Source organism: Pteronotus mesoamericanus, unplaced genomic scaffold (genome assembly GCF_021234165.1).
Source record: "Pteronotus mesoamericanus isolate MK-2021 breed Mesoamerican mustached bat unplaced genomic scaffold, CSHL_Meso_final contig_116, whole genome shotgun sequence".
Taxonomy (NCBI): Eukaryota; Metazoa; Chordata; class Mammalia; order Chiroptera; family Mormoopidae; genus Pteronotus; species Pteronotus mesoamericanus.
The window spans coordinates 10,261,932-10,282,115 of record NW_026555027.1 but is presented as its reverse complement, the minus strand read 5'-3'; positions in this window follow the sequence as shown (position 1 = coordinate 10,282,115).

The window sequence follows — 20,184 nt, the reverse complement described above, 5'->3', positions numbered from 1 at the left end:
GGGGGCGGGGACTGTAGGTTTGTGCAGGGAGAAAGGTAGGAGGGGACAGGCAAGGAAGGTGTCTTGGGGCCAGCCAAGCATGGCCAAGGACATGGAAGGGGCAGGACATCTGACATCTGCCCAGGTTGTCCCCTCTCCCTGTGTCCAGAGAGGCACCAGGGAGCTTGCCAAGTGCAACGAAAGTAATTTTTATCAGGAGAGGAAGAAGTAATGCGCAGGCAGAAGCAGCTGTGGAAAGCACAATATATCCAAAAAGTGTATGTGGCTCCACGCCAGGTCACACACTCCAGTTCTCAGGCCCTGGTCCCACGGTCCACCCCAGTCTGAGATGCATCTGGGGCCCCTCACGTCCTGGCCACATTTTCAAAGGTTCATAATAAACATTTTTATTAATATCAGAGGCATTTCTTCATTTCACTGCTACAGGGAAATGCCTGAACTCACACAGTGAGTCACAGAGTTGTGGTGGGGGCGGGGGTCCCCTGAATTCTCAAGGTCATCATGTAATGACCTGGACCTGGACGGTCCCATTTCTCAGGATGGCCGGACCCCTACACAGACCACACCGAAGTACATCAATCCCAAGGGAAACACCAGCCTTGTACAATATGCTGCACAGTGCTGCCAGCTCACAAAGGCGGGAGCAAAAGGCCCAGGTGATTCCTTCCTGCCAGCCTGGCAGCTTTCTACAAACAGCGCAGCCTGGCCCCTTTCCTTCCTGATAGGCGGCCGCGTCACAGCCTCCCCCGGACGAGTGAATCAGTGTGGCTCAGTCCACTCCTGCTCCCCCGTCAGAGGTTGGATGACTTCCCAACTATGCCTACCCCCCAACGCCGCACACTCACACACACACAACCTGGGTCTGTTCACACTCGAGGGCGGTATTAAAACGATTCCAACCCTACTCCATTCCCGCCCCCACTCCACGAGGAGTGTAGGCTTTGGTCTTCATTCCTAGCACCACCCTCTCTGCCTGCAGCCCCCGGGGCCCCCTGACCTCACTCCCACTGCCCCACTCTCACCAGGAGCCCAGCACTTGCCACCTCACATGCTAGTTGACTTTTTTGTAGAGCTCTTGCTGCTGCCCAATATCCGTGTTCCTTTATTTGTTCATTTGCTCATTTATTTGCTTATGGACTTTCCATTTCTCTCCACTGACAGACAGCTTCTTTGCTTTGTTTATCAATGAACAGAAGGAAGGGAGGAAGGAAGGAAGGAAGGAAGGAAGGAAGGAAGGAAGGAAGGAAGGAAGGAAGGAAGGAAGGAAGGAAGGAAGAAAGGGAGGGAGAGAGACAGGCACCACAGCTGAGCCAGGCATTTGCATCTCAAAGTACCCCCTCTTAGGATAGCACCAGGGTGGAAGGTTTGTAGCTACCACAACCTCCAGCCTCCTTAACCTGGCACCTTCTATTTGAGCGGCCTGTGCACCCCTCTCCCTCATCCCGTCAAAGCCAGAGCCATTTAGAGATGCAGAACTGACGTGATTATAACTCATTGCAAAATCTCCAAATGTTAGTCATAAAACTAAATTCCCACTTGACCTGCCTCCGCATCTCAGTCTCCTGCCAAGTATAGTCCCCGTTATTCTTCTTCTTCTGGTTTTTATAAAATGCATTTTATAGGTGTGTGTTACTCCAGAAATGTAGATGGTTGTTTTGTGAAGTTTTAAAAGCATGCATGAGATGAGGCCCAGGGTTCTAAAGCTTGCTTTATTAACGTGGTACCTGCTCTGCTTTATTAACGTGGTACCTGCTCTCGCCCCTTCCGTGTCACTGTATATCCATGTATTCAAATGACCGCACATCTATTTCATGCTGTGGAAACAGCATACTTAGTGATCCCCCATAATGAGCCTTGGGTTGTCTTCAGTTTTTTGCTTAAAGTAACGGACTGCCTTGAAAAGAGATGGAAACTGTGAGAAAGAATGAAGTGGAAATGCTGAAGATGAAAACGTGCAATGAAAGGGATGAAAAGGGATGAAGGACGGTTCTGTCAGGCTCGTCAGCAAACTCGACTCAGCCAAAGAAACACCCAGTGAGTTTGAACATAGTGCTACAGAAATTATCCAAATTAAAACAGAAAGAAAAAAAAAAGAACAGAAGAGGAAAAAACCAGAGGCGTGCATCCGAGAGCCACAGGACGACATCTAACAGCCTGATGTGCACAGAAGGAAAAAGAGAGGGTGGGGGGAGAAAATATTTGAAGAAAAATGGCTGAAACTTTTCAAGACTTAATGGCGGACACCAAACCACGGATCAAAGAAGCACAAAGAACATACAGCAGGATAAGGCCCCCAAAAGGTTGTGGGCAAAAGAAAGGGAGGGGGCCACACACTAAACCTGACAAGCTCGGGGGACGCCTGCCTGGCGGGCCCTGCAGGCTCCGCTGATGGTCTAAAGTGAAAACTTCCCCTGAGGAGTGAGTCCTGTCCTAGGCTGGTGTTTTCCCTTAACAAAGGTCAGTCTTGAGCTTAAGGGAGACCGTCTGCGGTCCTTTTTGCATCTACTGATAACATGCCTGATAGCAGACCTTTGGAATATCACAACCCCCCAGGCTGGATCAGAGACCGCAAATCCCCTCATTGTTATTATTATCATGTTAATTGTTAACTGTTAACTATCTTGCACCCAGCTTTGTAAAAGAAGTATTTGCCCAATCTTTTTACCTTTTATCCAGCCCCAGAGCCCCCCCCCCCCCCGCCCCCTCATTTGCTTTCTCCTACCAATTTATCACCAATGGATTTCATGCCAGGTCCCCTTTGTCTCCCCCTTTGATTCTCATGTATAAAATGAGGTGCAAAACTGCCATCTTGGGAGCGTTTTCTCAGTCCGTTGAGATTTTGCTACCTGGCAGTTGTCAGTTGGGCTCAAATAAACTCAGAAAATTCTCTACAGGTCTGAACATTTCCTACACTGACGAGGCAAAATAAACAGGCGAACAAAACCAAACCAAAAAGCCCTTATGTGTAACATATTTAAACTGGAGGAAAGAGAGAGAAAAATCTGTAAGGCAAGCAGAGTAAAAACACAGACAGATTACATGCAGAGAAACAAAGAGAAGAATTAGAGCAGAATCCTCTTCAGAAACGATGCGTGCTAGATGACAGTGAAGGAGTATCCTTATAGCTCTGAAAGAAAAAAAGGATTGATTCAGAATTCTATACCAGTGAGAATGTCTTAAAATTTAGGATTTAAAGAAAGACTATCTCAGAGAAACGAGAACTATGGGAATTTATTGCTGGAATACCTACTCCTTAAGGAGTATTAAACGGCATCCAACAATCAGGAAGAAAATTCACAAGCAAATGAAGAGTCATAGAAATGGAAGAAACGAAGATAAGATAAATTCTTTCTCCCTTATTTTTAATGGCTACAAATGATAGCTTCTTTCTAAAAGAAAAATAGTAGCATTGTATTGTGTTGAGCACATACATAAAAGTAAAATATATGCAAACAGAAAGGATGGCAGGTTGGAATTGGAAAAATATTCTTGTACGGTTCTTATACTACATGTGAAGTGGTCTGATACTATCTGAATATAAATTCTGATAACGATTTATATTTTAAATCCTAGGGCAACCATTAAAATTTTATTTGAAGAGGTATAAGTGATAAGTCAAGAGGACATACAATAGAGTTATAAAAATTGCTCAACCAAGAGAAAGCAGAAAAGAGTAAAACAAAAACAAAACACAGATGAAACAAAGGACATTTAGCAAAACTATCATTTAAATCTAATCTTATCAATAATTATATTAACTGTGAATGGTCTAAACACACCTATTAAAAGGTAGAGATGGTCAGATTGAATGAAAAACTCAACTAAGTTATGTCTACAAGAAATTCCTGTTAAATATAAAGACTTACATAGATTTAAAGCATATGGGTGAAAAAAAGATACGACATTCAATCACTAGCCAAAAGAAAGCCAGAGTAGCTATATTGATATCACAGACTTCATAAAAAAGAAGTATCACAGATAATGATGGAGTCAGTTCTCAAAAAAGACATAACAATTTTAAATAAGCATGTTTGTTTCTAAAAAAGAGACTTCAAAATATATGAAGCAAAAACTGATTGGACAAGAAGGATAGATAAACAGATTCCCAATGATAGCTTAAGTTGTCAACACTCTCAGCAATTACTAGAATAAGTGGACAGAAAAATCAATAAGGGTATAGAAGGTGTGAACAATGCTATCAACTACCTAGACCTCATTGATATTTATAGGATCCTCTAGCCAACAATACTTGTTGAGAAGAAAAACATATTCGTTGCAAGTGCACATTGACATTCACCAAGATAGGCCATATTCTGGCCAATAAAATACACCTTAATAAATTTTAAACGACATAAATCACATAAAGTATGCTTCAAAGGCATAACAAAACAAGAGGTCAGAATTCAGTCTCTAAAAAGTTCGGTCTCTAAAATTTTTGGAAATTTTAAACATTTCTACAAAAGCCATAGGTCAGAATGGACTCTCAGGGAAATAAAAAGCTATTTTGAATGAATTGAAAATGAAAATACAATATATCAAAATTTGGGGGAGGAAGCTAAAACATTGCTTAGTGGCAATTTAATCGCACTGAATAGTCACATTGGAAAAGAAGACAGACCTCAAAATGACCTCAGCTTCCATCTTACAAAGCTAGGATAAAAGAGCCAGTTGAACACAAAGAAAGTAGAAGAAAGGAAGTAATATGGATCAGGACAGAAGCCAATGGAATAGAATACAGACAAACAAGAGAGAAAGTTATTGAAACCAAGAGCTGGCTGTTTTTTTTTCTTAGAAAGAGTTCTGGCATAAATTGCCAGTATCAAGAACGGAAGAGTAGACATCATTACAGACCCTGCAGCTTTTCAAAAGCTAATACAGGAATGTTAGAACCCATTTTATTCTATGCTAATACTATGCATTTATAGCTCAGATGAAGTACGCAAATTCCTTGAGAGACAGATTATCCATACTGCTATAAAAAGAAATTTTAAAAATCCAAATAGCTCTGTATCTGTTGAAGAAATTGAGACATAATGAAAAACCTTCTTAGAAAGAAACCCCCCCCAACCAAAAAGTTTCGCGCTAAACGTTATAAAATATTTATTGAAAAAATAATTGCAAACCTATACAAGCTCTTTCAGAAAATAAGAGTGAATACTTCCCCATTCACTCCATGAGGCCTGTATATTCCTGGTATCTCACAGACACTACAAGAAAACTAGAAACCAATATCCTTCATAAATATATATGCAAAAATCATTAACAAAATGTTAACAAATAAAACCCAATTATATGTAAAAAGGACAGTACATCCCAACCATGTAACATTTATTCCAAGAATGCAAGTTTAGCTTAACATTCAAAAACCAAAGTAATTTACTATATAATATATTATTCAGTGAATTATAATAATATTATTACTATTATAGATAACATCAACCTTCATGTTGGAAAAAAAGAATGTTTTCTCCCTAAGACAAAAAACAGAACAAAAATGCTACTCTTATAATTTCCATCCATTATTATTCCAGAGATCTTAGATAGAAAAAGTCTTTAGTCAAAAAAATGAAAAAGGGAAAGAAAGAAAGAATGAAACAGATTGGATGGAAGAAAATAAAAGTGCTTATTCACACATGAGAAGGATCACCTGTAGAAAATCCTAAGGAATCTACATATTAGCTTAGTAGAATTAATAAGTGAGTTTAGCAAGGTTGCAGGATAGAAAGGTAATTAAAAAATTGATTGCCTTTCTATGCACCAGCAATAAACAATTGGAAATTGAAATTGAAAATAATATATACAATAACAAAAAACATGCACTATCTAGGGATGACTTTAATAAAATATATATGAGATTTTTACACTAAAAACTATAAAACATCACTGAGAGATATTGATGAAGTTCTAGATAAAACGATAACTATACCATGTTTTTGGATCAAAAGGCTCAATACTGTTAAAATGTCAGTCTCCCCAAATGTATCTGTAAATGTTATATAATACCAAGATAAAGCCAACAGTTGTTTCTGTAATACTTATAATCTAATTATAAAATTTATACAAAAATACTAAGAACCAAGAATAATCAAAATGTTGAAAAAAGAAAAGTTGAAAAATATAGCTGACTTCAACAATTTATTGGAAAGCTACAGCAGTGAAGACAGTTCAGTATTGGAGGAAAGACTGAATAGAGGTTCGAGAAACATATCCATGTGCATATGGTCAATTCATTTTCAGCAAAAGTGCTTAACATCCTCCTATGTTCCCCTCTCCCACCAGGTGACAGCTCAGATGTGACAGAGCAAGACCCACGTGAATGAGTAAAGCCATCTGGCTTGAAAGCCTTATGTCTCAAATACAGTTCAGGAGGATTGGCACAACTTTCCATCAAGAAATATGCCTGGTGACAGGTCACCCTCTGAAAGGGCTTTAAATGAATGGCAAACCCACCAGGTATCCCTAGCCCATGCCCAGGTGAAATGTGTCAGTTGGGGGTCATTTCTATCATCAACATTGCTCTGGTAATATTTCACTTTTATCAGATTTCTGGAGGAATAGAGCTAGAAAGTTGAACCACTATCGAACCTGCCATGGAGATGATAAAGATTATGCTAATCCTTTACTCACTCACCAGAATTGGCTAAATAGACAAGTTTCAGAGAGGATATAAAGTCTGTATTACCTTCCTTACTCCACTGTATCCCTCCCAGCTCTATTGATTCTGTCTCCTGGCCTTCTTCTGAGAGCACCACATCTACCATTATCACTCTAGTCTAAACTAGGATACTCACAAAGTCACTCCATGCTCTCTTCCCTAATCTAATCCATCCTCCCCACTACTGAGTGAAAGATAACATCAGTGCTGCTGAACGTCTGATGGTGGCTGTCACTCTTACAGCTTGGTGCCATGGCCTGCAGACCATGGCTGCTGGCCTTGCCCGTTCTTCGGCTTCATCATGAACCTTCTTCCATCCATATCCCACCTGCTTCTCGTTCTGCCCAGTCTCCCTCATTCTCTGAGGCTTTGCTCATGCTGTTCTCTGTGCCAGAATGCCCATCCACCCCGCTTCACAAGGTTACTATGCTGGCTCTTCGGATCTCCTCCCAGGAGTCCTCTCTGTCTCCCTCGTGACACCATAATACCATCCTAACTGGAACACGGCCTTCCATGTTCCCAGCACCTGCATGCGCTGGCCTCCTTGGCTTCCGTCTGGCTGGAGGTCATTCTTGCCTTCTCTCTGCAGCTTCTTCAGACACCTTTCCATTGCCTGAATTTTATTCCTGAGTTGTAGTCTAGAAAACCTCATGCATGGTTGTGTTCCCAAAGTTCTTTCACATTTGACAACTTATGCCAGTTGTCTTAATGTCTGAGTGACAGCCTGGCTTGGTGGTGGGTATGGGTTGAGAGCAGTGTGTTCATAATCTGGCTTTGCTGGTCTGTTTGCTCATTAGGGAATGTATTCCAACATGCCAGTGTCCAGAGGCTCCTGGAGAGTTCCAGAAGCACAGCCTCTCGTTGAGTTTCATTGCAGAGATGGGCACCACCACGTTTCTGTGTGCCTACTTGCACCATTTCTCTTTAGATGGTGCAAACGGTTCACAGCTTGACACTCTCACTGGGGCTTTCCATCCTCTTCCAGGAGCACCCTCTGCTTGGCAGCATGCTGGTTCAGAGGCACCCACACCCATGCATGCTAAATCACATCTGGGCTCAGAAGCAGCGTGTGGGGGGAGGAAGGCACCGCCTGGGTTCATGAGACATGGGTGCTGACTCACCCTGGACTGAAGGCCTAGCCATCTGGCTGACAGCTTTGTGTAGCAATGACCGAGGAGTGAGTGCATGAAAGGAGGCAACATGAGCAAGGAACAGGGGCCCCCGTTCTTCCAACTTAATCTTGTGTCTGAACACCTTGTGCACTGGACAGCATGGGCTCCTGGCCTCAAGAATGTAACTAGAAGTGAGCACAGCTCCTCATTCCTGTTGACAGAACTGAGCAAAGCCCTGACAGGTGGGCGAGCAGCAGGACGTCCTGTGCAACTGGGGTGAATGCTCCTACCACCCTCCTTGGCACCCCCTCAGTTGTAGAGATCTCTGCCTGGACGCAGGGGCACTGGCCCCTCAGGGACAGCTCAGATGTCACAGCCAATGTGGACACCTCTATCCAGAGAGGGTGGATGGGGAACAGCTTCTGGGAAAACCTCGTAGGTCCTTGTGAAGTTGCTGTTAAGGCCACAAACGCATCCCAGCCAGCACAGGTGGCCTGATGCTCACCGGCTGAGCTTTGGTCTTAGAGGACCTCTGGCTCCAGCACTCACTAGGTCTGTGACTTGGGAGAGTTTCTTAACTTCTTTGTACCTGACTTTCTTTGTGCCAGGACTCTGGAGGAGTGACATCATGGGGTGAATGGTCGCATGTGCCGACACAGAGAAAGTGGCTGTGCCGTCTGAGGCTGAGAACATGCTCCACATCACTAGTCATTAGGGAGAAACAACTAAGGCCCCAATGAGATACTCGACATACCTATGAGAATGGCCAAAATTAAAAGACCGACCATGCCAAGTGTTAATGGGGGTATGGAGGAACCGGAACTCTCACCACTAATCATGCAATAGAAAGTGCAACAACCACTTTGGAAAACAGTTTAATGTTTCTTAAAAAGGTAAACGTACACCTACTCCTGTCTCTGGAGCACATGCAGGCTGGTAGCCCATCCTGCCGTGTGACCACAGAATGCCCAGGTCTGTCTAAGGCTTGGCCCTGCATGGTAACAAAGACAAGTCAGCTCAGGTGAGACACAGCCATCCCAGGTTTGTGAGTGTCCTGTGGCTTAAACAACAAAAATCTACTGTCTCATAGTCTGGAGGCCACGTGTATGAGGTCAAGGTATGAGCAGGGCTGGGCCTTTCCGAGGCTGTGAGGGGAATCCACACCAGGCCTCCCCCAGCTTCCAGTGGCTGCTGGCAGTCCCTGGTGTCCACTGGCTTCTACCAGCCTTACCCCAATCTCTGCCTCCATCTGTGTCTCCTCCTCTTTCTTATAAGGGCACCAGTCATATCAGACTGAAGACCCACCCTACTCCAGTTGACCTCATTGTAACTTAGCTAATTATATCTGCAGTAACCCTTTTTCCGAATAAGGCCACATACTGAGATTCTGGAAAGGACATGGATTTTGTGGGCACATTATTCAACTCAACACAGCAAGCACTGGAGCGGCACACTGACAGCAGGGCACGTGAAAAGACTCCAGTTTCCTAGAAGGCCACCCTGAGATAGGACAGATGACATGTTTGATTTGCATCTACAAGTGAAAGAAGTAAGAGCTCATCGCAGCAAACAACAGCCTTGAACAAGTATATTTTTCTCATAGTTCTAGGGAGGCCTTTTTAAAATCCTGTTCCTCGCAGGTGCCACTCAACACCCAGACCTTCAGCACAGGCCACTTCAGTTCAGTGCCAGCATCTGTAGTTCCTGGCCTGAAGCACTCTGTAGCCAGAAACAGGCTGGAAGTACAGAGTGTCAGCATAATATTCCTGAAAAGGTATTAAAAGGACAAAGTTTATCCTAGGGAACCAGGCGGATGCAGCCTCCAGTGGAAACTGAAAGTGTGCTTGGCTGAGACAAAGGAGAGGCCATGATTTATAGAGAAAGTCCCCATCCAGGTTCCCGTGCAGATCCATTTATGCAAATGGAGGACTTCAAGTCTGATCAGTTCTGATTGGCTGCTATAGATGTAAATGAGAGGTGACATTTGTGCAGTTCTGATTGGTCAGGGCTGGTCACAGTCTATTGGTTAAGTGATATGGGATTTTCCTGCATTGTTGACTCAGACAGTGCAGACAGTCAGGGCACAGTGCAAGAGGCTGAAGTTCAGGCTGTGGTTCTTCCCACACGGGAAGGACACGGGAGAGTCCTCTGTCAGTGAATGCTGCTAGACTCTAGCTTGGAATTTAGGCCCAGTTAACCACTCCTGGTCCTTCTTGGGAATTCATACCACCCTCATCCCAACCTACAAGCAACTCTCAAGCCATTGAATACACATATACAGCAGATGTCTTTTCCCTGGACCTTCATTGACGACAGACATACCATGTTCATGAATAGGAAGATCAAATCTCTGTAAAGATATCCTGTGTTTCTACACTGATGTGCAGACTCAGTGCAACTCAAATAACGCAGCTTCACAAATTGAATCTGAGATTTCCGTGAACGAACAAAAGCCGAAGAGTTGTTAAGACATTCTAAAAGAAGAACCAGGCAGGGATTTGCCCTGCTGGGGATTAGGATGTCTTAAAAGACACAGTCATCAGGACAGTGTAGTTAGCAGAGGGGTAGACAGATTAACCAAACAAGGTAGAAAGCCCCAAAACACTGCTTCACGGATGTGGAAACAAACCAGGCACTTAGGGCTCAGCGGGCAATGATGAACCTTACCAGTGGCACAGGATTGTGAGTATCCATGCGGCGTAGAAGGAGACTGAATCTTTCTCGGATTGTGGCTCAAAAACAGTAATGAATTCTAAATAGATTAAAGAAAAGTAGATGGAAAGGGAACAATATTTAAAGTGAATATATAGAAGAGTATTTTATGATCACAAGGGGAAGGATTTCTTAAACAAAATGTACAACATTCATCTATTGATGACAAGATTGATACATTCAACTACATTAAAATAAAGAACTGTTCAAAAGAGAAAAAGAGACACAAAAAATGGAAGTGAAAAGACCAGCCACAAACCGAGAATAGATTTTTGCCACAACGGATTAATATCCTGATTCTATAAAGAACATCTACAAATTAAACAGAAATAAAAGCCACACAAAAGGAGGATGGGTTTAGGAAAAAAATATCATGGAAAAGATGTAGGAATGGCTCCTAAAGAAGTGAACAGTTGCTCTCCCTCTCTAGGAAACAATGCAAATCAAAAGAAGCTCCCCCGAGGAGCTTCCCCTGTGCACACCCCTGTGTCGGTGAGGATGGGGAGCAACTGGAACACATCTGCATTGCTGACAGGTACGTGGAGTAGCACTGCCTTGAAAACTTGACATTTCCTAGTGAGATGAAGGCCATGCCTGCCTGATGCTGCTGCAATGCTGTTTTTAACTATGCGCCTGGAGCAGTGTTTTTCAAACTGCAGACCCATCAGTGAATGATGAAATCAACTTAGCAAGACACAAGCCGTGGTGATGATGATGGTGAGGATGATGGTGGTGGCGGTGGCGATGGTGATTATCATGCTGGGCATGGCGATGATGATGGTGATGGTGGTGATTTGATGAGAGGAATAACAACAGCAACAACAATAACAAAAATAGAACAGCAAATGTCAGCAAGCACTGTGCACAAAGGCAAATATTGCTCCATAGCCATTGGTTTCAGTTGTGTGTGCGCAGTGCATCGCCATGAAAATATGGCGGCCAGAAAGTTTGAAAACACCGCCTTAGAGAAATGCTTGTACACGTGTGTACCAGGTGACATGCGCAAAAGGGCTTATAAGAGAGAAAAACTGGAATCAGCCAAACGTCGTTCAGGCACGGAATACTACACAGATATCAACATAAACTACAGACATGTTCCTGCTGGTGCTCACCTCCATTCCCCACCCTCCCCTCGCTGCGCTCTGCCCTGTGCCCGAAGCCACATTTCCTATGCTTTCTTGTCAACTGGCTGTCATCAAAGTTGCAGCCAATGGGAAGCGTAAGAGACCGAAAGGTGGAGGGAGGAGCCAGGGCATTTCTCCTTTCCGACCTACTTCAGGGTGTGTGTCAGTCAACGGTGCCTCCCTTCCACGGTCCCGACTCCCACCCAGGGGTCTGCCTTGGTTCCCAGCAGGTGGCCGGCTCCTGGCTCCAGTAACACCACCCCCTCAATTGCTCCCTCCAGCTTCGGGACAGTAGTGGTCCTGTGGTTGCTAACCTCTGCCCGCCTCACTATGCCGACGTCATACTTCAGCCCTCTCCACATCTTTGTGTCCAGCTCCCCCATTACACTCCCTGTGTTGAACTATTCGATATGGATGGTCTTCCTGACATTTAGCAGCCTGAGTGATACAAGGAACATGCACCAATATGAATGCGCCTCAGAAATATAACCTTGGTGGGGGGTAGTAGAAGAAGACATGCAGCACAATTCTTTATAAAGCTCAAAAACCAACACTGAATGATTTAGAAGTATCCCTGCTCACGGGGTAAAACTGTAATGGAAAGTCTTGGGAAGGGGCCCCTGGGGAACTGGGATGCTCTAGTCAGGTCGCGTGAGTGGTGCGGGCGACACCTTCGCGGTCCCACCAGAACTCCCAGGGCCTCAGCAGTACAGGGCACCCCTCGCTGAGCGCACCACCAGCACCTGCTATTGCCTGAGGCTTCCTGGGATGCACACAGCCAGGGAGGTGCCTACTCCGTCTCCCGCCCGGTGGGCTAAGGGAGCCACATGGTCCACCAGGTGTCAGCTGATTTGATTCCATGCCCATTGGTGGCTGACTCCCTTTCATCTCCCTGCCCCACCCCTCACCTGGGTCTCCCAGGATCACCTCCTTCCCTGGAAACCTTTGTGTCAGAGTTGGCTCCTGGAACAACCTGAAGATACAGTGGTGTGTTGGGGGGTGATTTTTATGTTTTTTTTAAAAATTTTAAACATGTTTATTGATCTCAGAGAGAGAGGAAAGGAGAGAAAGAAAGAGGGAAACATCGGTGTGACCGAGAAACATCAATTAGCTGCTTCCTACATGCACCCTGACTGGGTGTCGAACCTTCTACCTCGGTATGTGCCCTGAATAGGAATCAAACTTCCAACCCTTTGATGCACGGGATGGAGCTCCAACCAACTGAGCCACACTGGCCAGGGCTATGTTGTTATTCTTTAAACTCCACAAATGCATTATGAACAAACTTCCTGATGTATGGTATCTCTTACAATAAGGTAAGTAAAAACAGTAAGGCCAGAATTGCAAGTGTGAATAGATATTTATGGCAGATGTGAACTCTCCAGGAAGGTGCTTGGTTGAAGAGAGGCCATTGAGACCAGATTCTCCTCCTGTGCCTCCCGAGCCATGAAGGGGACAAGTGAGTGCTCCTGGCCCTGAATCCTGGGAGGAAGGGGGGGGGCGGGGGAGGGGGGCGGTGCTGGCAGGGGCCGCAGAGAATACCCAGGGGCTGTGAAATCCAGGAGCGGGGAGGGGTTGGTGAGGACCGAGCCCAGGAGCGGGGCCCAGATGCCCTTGCCGACTACCCCCGCTTCCCTTCCCCTCACCCCCGCCATTGTCCCCCTTTCCTCTGAGCTCAGGCAGCCCTTCCCATCTGCTTCCCCTTTTCCTGTTTTCCTTCTGCCTTCCTTTGCCTCAGCCTCCCTCCAGGGGCTTGTCTATGAAGGAAAAGGAAAGGGCAGGCCCAGGGCCTGGGGCGGTGGGGAGACTGCTGGCCAGCAGGACGCCTGGGCTTGGCACTTCCTTTCAGCCGACTTTGCTTGGGACCCGCTGGGATGCCGGGGTGCTGGTGTGCTGTCTGCACAGAATAGAGGTCCTAGAAGAGTTCTTAGTGCAAGGTGACCCTCTCGTTCCGCCCTGAGGCTCTTCCAGCCGCAGAGCCTTTTCTCTGTGCAGCCAGCAAGTCAAGTCGGTGCCTTTAGGGATGCCTTTAGCTTGTCTTAATTTTATTTATGGCAAAAGAAAAAGGGAACCAGCCTGGGAAGCCAGCCAGCTCCAAGTCACAGGCTTTGAGCTATAGAAATAGGTGACAGGGAGCCAGGCGCAGTGGCGCTTTCCCCTACCTGCCCCTGCCGCCCTGCCTGTCCCCAGCTGACTGGGTTTGGAAGGTCTGAGCTCTGAGCCTGCCTTCCAGGTTGTTCCAGTGTTTGGGTGCCACTCCGCATGCTGGTGATACTATTTACATGTATGAGAAACTTAAATGATCATCTGTTGAAAATTACTTGGGTAAGTTGGGGTATAGCCACAAATGGAATATTATACAGTGTTGAAAATAATGACAATAAAGCCTGTAAGAATGTTTGGAGCATGTCTTTTGCATTAAATAGAAAAGCAAAAAGGCAAACACATGGTATGGCTGATACTATAGGAAAGTGCAGATTCAGAAAACTAGAGGAGGGCAAAGAAAAGCATACAAACGACTGAACTATGGCCCTGACCCAGGCCAAGCTCCCGTGCCCTCCCTCCCTGCTTCCTGTCTCAGCCCCTCCCCTCTTGCTGCATTCCCCTCCCTGCCCCTCCCCTCCCTTCCCCTCTCCCCTCCTCTCTACTCTCCTCACAGGGAGTGGAGGTCCGTTTTAAGGAATTATATCATGCATTTTAGCCATTCTTCAACAGGTATTACTGATTCTCAGGACATTTATACCACCATGGTAAATACCACCAGGAGTAAAACAGTAGAAAATGAACCTCCGTCTCCAGGAATTTATATCCTGTCCGGAAAGAATATACACAATTTCAATACAGAATGACAGGTGTGATGATGAACATAGGTAGGGTGACCACATCATTACTGTCTAAGCTGAGACACCTGTGAGAGTAAGGGGTCACTATTAAAACTATACCAGGAAAAAATATGCATGACTGTCCCTGAAAAAGGACATGGGCACTGCAGTGTTTACACTGCAGACGCACGGAGGGCCAGCACCTAACCCAAGGGAGGACGTCCATAAGCCCATAGACAGGGAGGCCCCCGCCCCAGCCTTAGGGCCCTACAGCAGCATCTGAGAGGAGGGCAGTGGAGTGAGTGAGCTGAGCCACCTGGGGACTGAGTCCCTTCCCTACGTTCCCCAGGGAGCCAGCCTAGATTCCTCTCCAGCTCTCCAGAAATCTCACAGCCGGGGGTGGATGGGGGGCACTTCAACCATCAGCCCAATGCAGCAAATTCTCATTAGTGCAGTCTGGGTGGGAGGATCACCCAGAGCCAACCACAGGTGGTATCATCACAGGTGGTCCCATGGGTGATCCCATGAGTCGTCTCACAAGTGGGATGATCCCACAAGATGATCCCCAGCAGGGGCCCGATCCTCACGGTCAGAATCACCTGTGAGTGCTGTTTTTAGAAATACATACTCCAGGGCTCTATCCAAGACCCTGCTGGGTCAAGATCTACAGAGACAAGGCCCAGCTGGGGCTCCCCTGTGATTCTGAGGGTGGGTCAATCTGGACAACTGCCTAAGGGCAGGGCAGGTAGGTGTGGGACTCTGAGTGCCCAGCCTCCACGCAGAGGGTGTAAGGCAGGAGGGAGGTGTAGACGCCACATACCCTGGGGATCGTGCCTCCAGCTGGGCCACTGCGCTCTGGCTGCAGGAAGGGACATTAGAGCCTCCACCACACCCTACTCTTTGGGCAGATGGGGAACTCTTGAGCCAGACAGAAAGGCATGCCACCCTGATCCTTCTAGTTTCTGGATTTTGGACTTTGAAAACCACCACCAGCAGGCCCCTGGGGAAAGGACGTAAACTGGTACCTCGAAATACAGGAGTCGGAAGACACTTTGGTGTTGTCTAGACCTGCCTTACCATGTGCACCAGCCTTCTTCCTGATTCCCAAGCTACATGGTCCCAAGGTCAGTCCCTGCAGAAGAGCACAGTGGAGGGACGCAGGCCTCCCTCCTGGAGCTGCCGTCCTTGCTAGGAAGCCCTCTCTTGCATGAATTTGAAACTCGCCACCCTGTAACTCCACCCTATCTAATGGTCCGCGTGATACCATCCAGGACAGAAAGGGAGTAACTGAAGCTGTTATTTTCAGTTGCTAGGATTGTTTACATTAAAACCCAGACGAGTCCGCAAATATATTGTAATAGGTAATAGGAGAGCTTAGTGAAGTCACTAGATATAAGATTAATATACAAAAGCTGGGTTTCTGTGCACCAGTAGCAAACAAGGCATGGGCAAGTCGCACTGGGGAGCAGGGAGGTCCTTTGCCTGAACCCAGAGGGAGCTCTGGGCAGTGGCCCTTCAGGAGCTATGGCCTTTGATAGGGGACTTACTGATCCTTGGTGACCCAGTGGGGGACCTGGGGAGTCTGTCCCTGATTTTGTTCTGCTCCCAGTCTCTGTTCCTGTTGCCTCCATGAAGCAGAGTTGATTAGGAGCCAAAGGGCAGGGGCCTGAGTGCAAGCCATTCTCAGGCCTCTGGCAGGGAGCAGGTACAGGGGGAAGTGAGAGCTGAAGAGGGAGCTGAACCTCACACGTATACCTGGAAAGGGAAGTTCAACATGCTCGGCTGTGTTACAGTGGAGAGCTTTGTTGGTCAGAGGAAACGGAAACGCTAAAGAAAGTTAAAAGACAAGTTGTAATGGGGTTATGTTTACAATGCACATGACATAAAGTGGGTGGCCTTGTGGCTGCAGAGAGAATGTCCATGGATTGACAGTGAGATCACAGGCGTCCAATGAGGAAGTGGGAGGTACAGATCACAGGCGTCCAATGAGGAAGTGGGAAATGTAGGTCACAGGCGTCCAATGAGGAAGTGGGAAATGTAGGTCACAGGCGTCCAATGAGGAAGTGGGAGGTACAGGTCACAGGCGTCCAATGAGGAAGTGGGAGGTGCAGACAGGCGTCCAATGTGGAAGTGGGAGGTGCAGATCACAGGCGTCCAATGTGGAAGTGGGAGGTGCAGATCACAGGCGTCCAATGTGGAAGTGGGAGGTGCAGATCACAGGCGTCCAATGTGGAAGTGGGAGGTGCAGATCACAGGCGTCCAATGTGGAAGTGGGAGGTGCAGATCACAGGCGTCCAATAAGGCACTAGGAAATTCACATAGAGCCCAGAGCAGGAAACTCGGGCAGGGATCCTGAGACACTCAGCAGTGTGAGTGTACCAGCTGCCATGATACACCCAGTTGTTTAGAGAAAAATCTCATCATCCCAAGAGCTAGAGAGAATAAAAATCCTCGCTGTCTCATCCCTGATGCTGGTGGCAGTGGGTGGTTTAGATCAGTGTAGCCACTCTGGGGAGTATTTCCACACTGTCCCCCGAGTCTGAGCCCATGGCTCCTCACTTCCACTCTGAGGAGTAACAGGTGTGTGAAAGTGTGTGCGTAGCAGCGAAGCCTGAGAACAACCGGGTGAGAAGCCCTGGCGGTGTCCACCCAGGGAACAGCTACCAGAACAAGTATGCACAGAGGCACCAACCACACCGTGCATCTCAGCTACACACACAGCGAGAATGGGAAGCTCAGCGGTGTCAGAGTACAACCTGGTACTCTTTCTATATGGTTAGAAGCTACCAAAACAGGAAAAGCTTTTAAAAAACACACATGATACAATGCAACCAAGCAAGAGGGAAGACAAAGGAGTGGGGCCTGTGACACAAAGGTCTCCCTCCTCGGTGGTGGCATGAAATGGAGGGGACCTAGGGGTGGGAGGGAGTCCCTGCAAGGTCCCTACTGTGGCCTTGGGTGGACAACTTGTCTGTTGCTTAAGGTAACAAAGCAACACAGATGTCCAGCGGCAGCCCTGTGGACCAGTGGGGAGGGAGTGCCCCGGACTAAGGACCACGAAGAGCCCAGCTCTGTGCTCTGCGGCCTGACAGAAAGGGCAGGCAGGGGCGCCCTCATGCTTTCCACGCTCCGGTGCCCACTCCTTGCGTACAGAGTGGGACTTACAGGGCACTCCAATGTGCTAGAACAATCCCGCTTGTTTCAGCCAGTCGCCCTGGGAAGCATCCAGAATTCCTCAGAGGCACAGAGCCGCGACCTTTGGGGACAGGACGGAAGTTCCTAGGACCTGGACTCCTGCCTCCAGCTTCAGCTTGGGATTCCTAAGACAAGGCCATTCCTAAGAGAATTCCTAAGAGAAGCTCCTTTTAAGGGCAGCGCTGCCGGGCGCCGGTGGAGCCCTTTTTGGAGGAAGGATGCACTTGGAGGACACAAGGCTGGCTGGCTGGTCCGCAAGCGGAAGGCTGGGACTGGCACATATGGGATGGGCAGAAGTGGGCGGAGCGGTCAGTCGCCAGCCTCTGGCACTGCTCACAGCCGGCCTCTCTCACCATCCTCAAGCAGTCTATGGGGCTCGGAGGCCCCTTGGTTTTCAGGAAACACCCCAGATTCCCAAGAGTCATATTGAACATGTAAACTCTTTCTTTGGGCCCAGAAGCAGGGGTAACATTCATGTCTTCCCTTTCCCTTTGTGCTCAGTTTGATTTGGTGAGCACAGCATGATCTTTGCTCTGGAATCTTCCAGCACAGGCAGGAGCCCACTTGTGCTTAGAGGAGCCTGTGGCTGGGTGTTTGTGCCCCGGAAGGAACACCCCACGCACTCGCTCGCGCACCCACATTTACACGTACGCACTCTCACGCACGGCACCTGCCCCCTTGCGCTGAATGTCCCTGTTGTCCATCCACCCAACCGTCGCTGGGCTGTCCCTGCAGAAGGCCGGGCCCCGCAGCCCAGTGTGGAGGGTCCCAGCCTGGCCTCAGGCTTCGGGCTACCACGGCATTGAAGGTGACATAGAACGGCCTTGACTGGTGTGGCTCAGTGGGTTGGGCGTCGTCTTGCAAACCGAAAAGTTGCCAGTTAGATTCCCAGTTGGGGCACATGCCTGAGTGGCAGGCATGCAAGTGGCAACCGATCGATGCTTCACTCTCACATCAATGTTTCTCTCCCTCTCTTTGTATCTCCCTTCCCCTCTCTCTAAAAATAAATAAATAAAACCTTTAAAAAAGCAAACTAGAACAACACAGAGTAGAATCTGATGGGGACTGAAATCTATGGGGGTCACAGACATTCCTGGCACAGCCCATTCCATTATTCCGTGGGGATCACTTCCTGTAAAGTCGTCTCAAAGGCTGAATTAGCGAGCACTGGACTGTCACCCCTGGGGAAATACAGGGTGAGCCTCTGGTCACATTGTTACCGTCCACCAAGAGATAACCTGCTTAGAGTGTATTTCTGCTTAAAGACACGTTAATTTCATTAATACACATGATACTGAACTCATGGAGATGGCATGTCACTCAGTATGAAGGAGGCCTGTCTGCCTTTCTTCGGGGAAGCACAGCCGCTGCCTCCCTGCACTTTAGATACCAGACGGCACTTGGATACTTGCCTGGGTCCATGGAAAAAGATAAAGCCACCAATGAGAAAAAAAAACATGGCAGTCAGCAGACCATGAGAGGACATGTTCACAGTCTGAGGGCTGAAGCAAGAGGGCTGAGTGTCGCCCACGCAACCTCAGACAGTTCATGGCTCGGCACGAATCCACTAAAGGCCACAAAAGCACCACAGTATTGATTGTGCAGTTTCACGTACACATTAATAATTAGGTGAGGCTATGAAAACAGACCTTGTGAATAATGAGGTGGGAGTGAATTTTCCTTGAAGGAAGCTACGTTTTGGAATACATTACAGAAAGGCATCAAACGTTTCTTCTGGATCTTTGCTGCCTGCAAACCCCGGAGCCGGGAGGCTGTGCCCAGCCCAAGGCCGCACATCTCAGCTGCTGGAGGCCCATTTCTGGCACGCTCCTTGCGGTGCTGCTGCCCCCAGGCAGCTTCTCCAGGCCCCAGGCTGTAGTCTCCTGCGCAGGGAGCCCAGCGCGGGTCCTGGCACAGCCCCGGGGGGCAGGCAGGACGGCAGGCTGGGCCACAGCCCTTGCAGGTATCTTCTTCTGGGACAACCTTTTTATGCCAATTGCAAAGAGAGTTGTCCCCCCATCCCGCTCAAAACCTCATTGGTGGCACTGAATTCAAGCCCAGCGGAGCTTCCCCATGGGGCTGTGGGACCCTGGGATGGTGGGTTTGAAACAAGCATAAAAGAGAGATTTGTCACAGATGATTCATTGGCTGCTGTCCCTTGGGACAGCTAATATAAAAATAGTTGGGACTTTTACAAGGTCACAGTGACTCTCGTGGTTTATTTTAGTGCAAAGTTAGATCTGAGAGGGAGAGAGCAGATGGGCCCTCTGCAGGGTGACGCGCAGGCCCGGCTCTCCACCTGGCCGAGGTTGGTACTTAGGTTGGGTCCCTGCCTTTGCTACCTTCAGGACAAATCTTTTATCTGCAGAGCACTCCTTGGAGCTGCCCCAGGGGAAACAAGGTCAGCACCTTGAAGTTCTTCCTGTAAAAGCGCCTGTGAAGGAAGCCCAGGTGTGTGTCCGCCACCAGCACCCACAGGCCTGCCGCAGCCAGCAGCCAGCAGCCCGCAGGTGAGGGCCGGCTCAGGGGGCCGCTCTGGGTCGCCAGCGCCTGCCCGGAAGCCC